The sequence below is a fragment of the Triturus cristatus genome, chromosome 12 (assembly GCF_964204655.1).
Source record: "Triturus cristatus chromosome 12, aTriCri1.1, whole genome shotgun sequence".
Lineage (NCBI taxonomy): Eukaryota > Metazoa > Chordata > Amphibia > Caudata > Salamandridae > Triturus > Triturus cristatus.
Genome location: NC_140595.1, coordinates 724,076,311 through 724,082,310, shown reverse-complemented (window position 1 = coordinate 724,082,310; position 6,000 = coordinate 724,076,311). Strand labels below are relative to the sequence as shown.

Sequence of the window (6,000 nt, the reverse complement as noted above, 5' to 3'; positions counted from 1 at the left end):
GTTAAGCATGTAACACGGGGGAGAATAAAAAAGAAAATGCAGTTTTATGAAGTGTGTTTGCCAATCCAGCCAGCACTTTTGTTCTATTTCTCTCTTTGCGTCTTTTATTGGTAAAGTAACTTTCAAGTTCATGCGTAGGTATGAATGAGAGAGCAACGGTATAATAATTTGAAGCGTTTACACCAGTGCTAAAGTAGGAATGAGGTGTAGCAAAGACATGAAAGAGGTAGCGATAACAAATATGTGGAGAGGCAATAGTGACACAAAAATAAGCCACCTATTTATAAAACTGAAATGGAAGAAATACTAAAGGTTAACTTCTGAAATTGTAGCCGATAATAAAAAGATTCTCGTTGTTGGCAGGATTCGGACCTGCGCGGGGATACCCCAATGGATTTCTAGTCCATCGCCTTAACCACTCGGCCACAACAACTTGCTGTAAGCTGCCTACAAATATTTTGTTTGAAAGTTTTGAAGTTTTCCCACATCAAAGTACTAATATTCTGCAATGCGCTTTTTAAAAACAATGTTTTTTTCATCATGCACGTTCTGTCCTAAAAATAAAAATTGCATGAGTATATCTCTGGATCTGTAAAAGGATACGCTTGCATTCAAACTCTCTTGTGGCACTCAAGTTTTTTGGACCCTGTTGCACTCTGTTTTTGCGCTGCTTTTAGTCTACGACCCATATTACAGAAGTGAACCATCTCTGAGTATTTGGGACTCCTTTGTAAGTGCCTTATCTTTAATCCTTGAAAAGCTCTATAATAAAGGGGTCTGTCAAAGATTGCTTGAATGGAAGATAAAAGAAGGCCCACTTGTCTCACCAAATGCAGTAGAGAAACCTGATGTTTTACTCATGTTATCCTTAGTTCAGTTTTTGTTAGACCTGGCATCCTTAAGGTGGCCTACCAGCAACCTTTTTGCTTTTCACCTCACGTTTTGCTGTATCTTTATGTTGGCCGTAGGACTCTAATCACTTTATCACTACTGTGAGAAAGTGGCTCTGTATATACTGTTCCCAAATAGGTACAGTGTGCACAGAGTCCCCAGTCCCCAGAGGTTTGGCAGAGGCTAAAGTTAGATATAACCTTACTCTCTAAAGTGGTAGCTTGCCGAGCAGTAAGGCAGTATCAGAGTACAGTGTAAAACATTTGTTGTACACACTCAGTCAGCAAATGGTCTCACACACTCAAGAACTGAACACTAGGCCATTGGTTTGCATAAAAAAGATATTGTTGTTTTACTTGAGAACCAACAATAGGTATCAAAATATACTTTCTCAGAGTGAGATGCTTTAGTTAAATACTTTGCAATAGGCAATTGACTTTTGCAGGTCATAGTTACAGTTTATTACAATAGGCAACACAATTTGAATCACAATAATACATTGAGCTCAATGGGAATTTTAAGTTATATGCAATTAATTACTTTCAGGAATACTTTTCTAAATCGAGGACTGGATCCTAGATTCAGTCCTGGGACAGTTCTTGGAAACAAGTGAGTAAATTCGTTTTAGTTACTGTTGTGATTTTTAAGCAATATTTTGCTATTTTAAAAGTTGACACTTAGAAACTTTTGCTGATCAAATTACCAATGTTATCCTATGGAAGGAAATTCACTTAGCAGGTAAGTGGGGTTATGGTTACTTTTTCTAGGTCAGTGTTGGATCCTAGATCCAGCACTACTGTACCACCTGTAAGCAGTTGAGAAACTACGTTTAAGTTATACAGGCGATTTTTAAGGAATATTTACATGTTTGCAAAATCGACACTTAGAAGAAATTTCACAGAAAAACAGTCAATGGTTTCCTATGGAAGAAAATTCAAGTTACGGGTAAAGTACGTTCTCGTTACTTTTGTAATCCAGTGCTGGGCTCCTAGGCTCAGTACTGGGACATCTATCTAAAACAGGTAAACAATTACGTTTTCACAGTTGGTACGATTTTTAAAGAATATTTGTAAGTTTCAAAAATCGACACTTAGAACATTTTCAGCGAAAAGCAGGCAATGATATCCCATGGAAGGAAATTCGAGTTACTGGTAAGTACGGTTAAAATTACTTTTCAGGGTCAGTACTGAGCTCCAAGATGCAGCACTGAGGTCTCTCCTGATAACAGGTGAGTAAATCAGAATTCGTTGTTCGGCTGATTTTAGATGAATATTTTAAAGTTCCAAAACTCCACACCACTTAGAAGAATTTCCAAGTGAAACCACTCAATGTTAGCCTATGGAAGAAAAGTGAGTTATCGGCTTTTAGGTAAGTACTCGACTGGCAGAGTTATGGTTCTGGGCACAGACTCAGGGGTCTCCCAGGGGAGTCCCAGCCTACTTGCCAAGCCTTAAACTCCCCTTTTATTACATATAATTTACACCTAAGGTAGGCCCTAGGTAGTCCTAGGTGCATGATGCTATGTAAGTAAAAAATTAGATATGTACTTTGGTGGTTCGCGTGTCCTGTAAGTAGCAAACAGTCTATTTCATTTTTCACTACTGTGAGGTCTACCCCTCTCATAGGTTAGCTCTGTGTATTCCCCTATACTTTTTATTTGGTAATTCCATATCGGAGAGGAGTAGCTTTATTTATTTATTGAAAATCCTACTTACTGGTGAGGTTGGATTTAACTTTACTATTTTAGAAATGCCACTTTTAGAGAGTGAACATTTCTCTGCACTTACTGCTCTATTTGCCTGAAACCTGTCCCCAATACACGTCTGGATTGGGCTGGGTGACAGCAAAATTTGTGCCTTCCCTCTAGAGAGCCACAACACAGGTCACTCAACTGCACCTGGGGGGTGAGCTCCGCTCCCCCTCCACCCCCAATAGGTTCAAGAACGATAATTTATGTAAATAAATACATTATAGCTACAGCTTATAATCATGCAAGTTTAAATCATTTGTTGTTAGATGGTTTAAATATTTGAAAGGATCTGTTTTTAATAGACATTTTACAAAAACCACTGGTACATTTGCTAATTCTGTAAAATTAACACCCAACTGCAGTGACATTGCCAACCACAATGCCGTGACTCAGATTCGAACCAAGGTTGCTGCGGCCACATCGCAGAGTACTAACCACTATACGATCACGGCGAGCTACTTGGGCTCAACGACATACAGTGACATGGAGAATTTATAATTCGGAACACTCAGGGCTGTTCCTGTGATAGGCTGGATGTATTCATTGCTTCCTCATTCCTCATTCAGAGGCTGCGTCTCCTCAGTGGTTGATAGGCTGAAACCGTTTCCTGGCCGCCTGCTTGTGAAATGCCAGGAGTCAAAGATCACACAATACACTTGCGGACCTGTGATGGGACACCAATGCAGAGAAACCCACCTGGCACAGACCTTCTATTCTGTCTATTAGACCTGCATCTTCCCTGCACCTTTCAAGCCATTTGTATGTGAAGCAAGAAAGAATTAGAGAGTGATCCATCTACACTTTTATAGGGAGGATGTCGCCGTGAGCTCCTCCCAGCTAATCACACGAACAGCAGAAAAGCAAGATAATACACAGTTGAGGGGAGGGCTGCATGGTTATGTTTTTGAGTAAATATTGAAACTGACCTCAGTGGCTCATTAGCAGAGCTGCGGCTAATGACTGGTGCCAAATCATGATGAAGCAAGCACCATGGCTCGTAGGGGACCCACAACACGCTTTTCTTAGCTCACTGAATTAAAGTATAAACTTCCGCCGTGTGTGAGTGGTAAAGGCTTGTTAATATGGTTCCTTTTCCAATTCAAGTCTGACAACAAGAGGCAGGAACCACGTGGCTTCGGAAGCTCAGGAAAGTAGCCACCAATCACAGAGAAAGAGAGAACTGGCAGTATGAGAGGTGGAGAAAACAGAAGCGGGAGCAAGGAGCTCAAATGAGATTGATGGCGTTTAAATAGAGCGCATAAAGGAACAGTTACACAGCTAAGAAATGGGAAAGACAGACTAGGGAAAAAAACACAGAAAGAGCCTGTAGATGAATTCTCTTCCTGGGACAGCAGGTTAAGAGAAATTACACATGGGGAGGTTAAGCATGTAACACGAGGGAGAATAAAAAAGAAAATGCAGTTTTATGAAGTGTGTTTGCCAATCCAGCCAGCACTTTTGTTCTATTTCTCTCTTTGCGTCTTTTATTGGTAAAGTAACTTTCAAGTGCATGCGCAGGTATGAATGAGAGAGCAACGGTATAATAATTTGAAGCGTTTACACCAGTGCTAAAGTAGGAATGAGGTGTAGCAAAGACATGAAAGAGGTAGCGATAACAAATATGTGGAGAGGCAATAGTGACACAAAAATAAGCCACCTATTTATAAAACTGAAATGGAAGAAATACTAAAGGTTAACTTCTGAAATTGTAGCCGATAATAAAAAGATTCTCGTTGTTGGCAGGATTCGAACCTGCGCGGGGATACCCCAATGGATTTCTAGTCCATCGCCTTACCCACTCGGCCACAACAACTTGCTGTAAGCTGCATACAAATATTTTGTTTGAAAGTTTTGAAGTTTTCCCACATCAAAGTACTAATATTCTGCAATGCGCTTTTTAAAAACAATGTTTTTTTCATCATGCACGTTCTGTCCTAAAAATAAAAATTGCATGAGTATATCTCTGGATCTGTAAAAGGATACGCTTGCATTCAAACTCTCTTGTGGCACTCAAGTTTTTTGGACCCCGTTGCACTCTGTTTTTGCGCTGCTTTTAGTCGACGACCCATATTACAGAAGTCAACCATCTCTGAGTATTTGGGACTCCTTTGTAAGTGCCTTATCTTTAATCCTTGAAAAGCTCTATAATAAAGGGGTCTGTCAAAGATTGCTTGAATGGAAGATAAAAGAAGGCCCACTTGTCTCACCAAATGCAGTAGAGAAACCTGATGTTTTACTCATGTTATCCTTAGTTCAGTTTTTGTTAGACCTGGCATCCTTAAGGTGGCCTACCAGCAACCTTTTTGCTTTTCACCTCACGTTTTGCTGTATCTTTATGTTGGCCGTAGGACTCTAATCACTTTATCACTACTGTGAGAAAGTGGCTCTGTATATACTGTTCCCAAATAGGTACAGTGTGCACAGAGTCCCCAGTCCCCAGAGGTTTGGCAGAGGCTAAAGTTAGATATAACCTTACTCTCTAAAGTAGTAGCTTGCCGAGCAGTAAGGCAGTATCAGAGTACAGTGTAAAACATTTGTTGTACACACTCAGTCAGCAAATGGTCTCACACACTCAAGAACTGAACACTAGGCCATTGGTTTGCATTAAAAAGATATTGTTGTTTTATTTGAGAACCAACAATAGGTATCAAAATATACTTTCTCAGAGTGAGGTGCTTTAGTTAAATACTTTGCAATAGGCAATTGACTTTTGCAGGTCATAGTTACAGTTTATTACAATAGGCAACACAATTTGAATCACAATAATACATTGAGCTCAATGGGAATTTTAAGTTATATGCAATTAATTACTTTCAGGAATACTTTTCTAAATCCAGGACTGGATCCTAGATTCAGTCCTGGGACAGTTCTTGGAAACAAGTGAGTAAATTCGTTTTAGTTACTGTTGTGATTTTTAAGCAATATTTTGCTATTTTAAAAGTTGACACTTAGAAACTTTTGCTGATCAAATTACCAATGTTATCCTATGGAAGGAAATTCACTTAGCAGGTAAGTGGGGTTATGGTTACTTTTTCTAGGTCAGTGTTGGATCCTAGATCCAGCACTACTGTACCACCTGTAAGCAGTTGAGAAACTACGTTTAAGTTATACAGGCGATTTTTAAGGAATATTTACATGTTTGCAAAATCGACACTTAGAAGAAATTTCACAGAAAAACAGTCAATGGTTTCCTATGGAAGAAAATTCAAGTTACGGGTAAAGTACGTTCTCGTTACTTTTGTAATCCAGTGCTGGGCTCCTAGGCTCAGTACTGGGACATCTATCTAAAACAGGTAAACAATTACGTTTTCACAGTTGGTACGATTTTTAAAGAATATTTGTAAGTTTCAAAAATCGAC

General features: G+C 39.4%; 2 non-coding genes across 2 annotated transcripts; both read right to left on the bottom strand.

Moving 5' to 3' along the window:
• Positions 1-351: 351 nt before the first annotated feature.
• TRNAS-AGA (transfer RNA serine (anticodon AGA)) lies at positions 352-433 on the bottom strand. Its single transcript has one exon. It is a non-coding gene; the product is annotated as a tRNA-Ser (tRNA).
• A 3,939-nt stretch (positions 434-4,372) lies between these two features.
• On the bottom strand, positions 4,373-4,454 carry TRNAS-AGA (transfer RNA serine (anticodon AGA)). Its single transcript has one exon. It is a non-coding gene; the product is annotated as a tRNA-Ser (tRNA).
• Between the last annotated feature and the right edge of the window lie 1,546 nt (positions 4,455-6,000).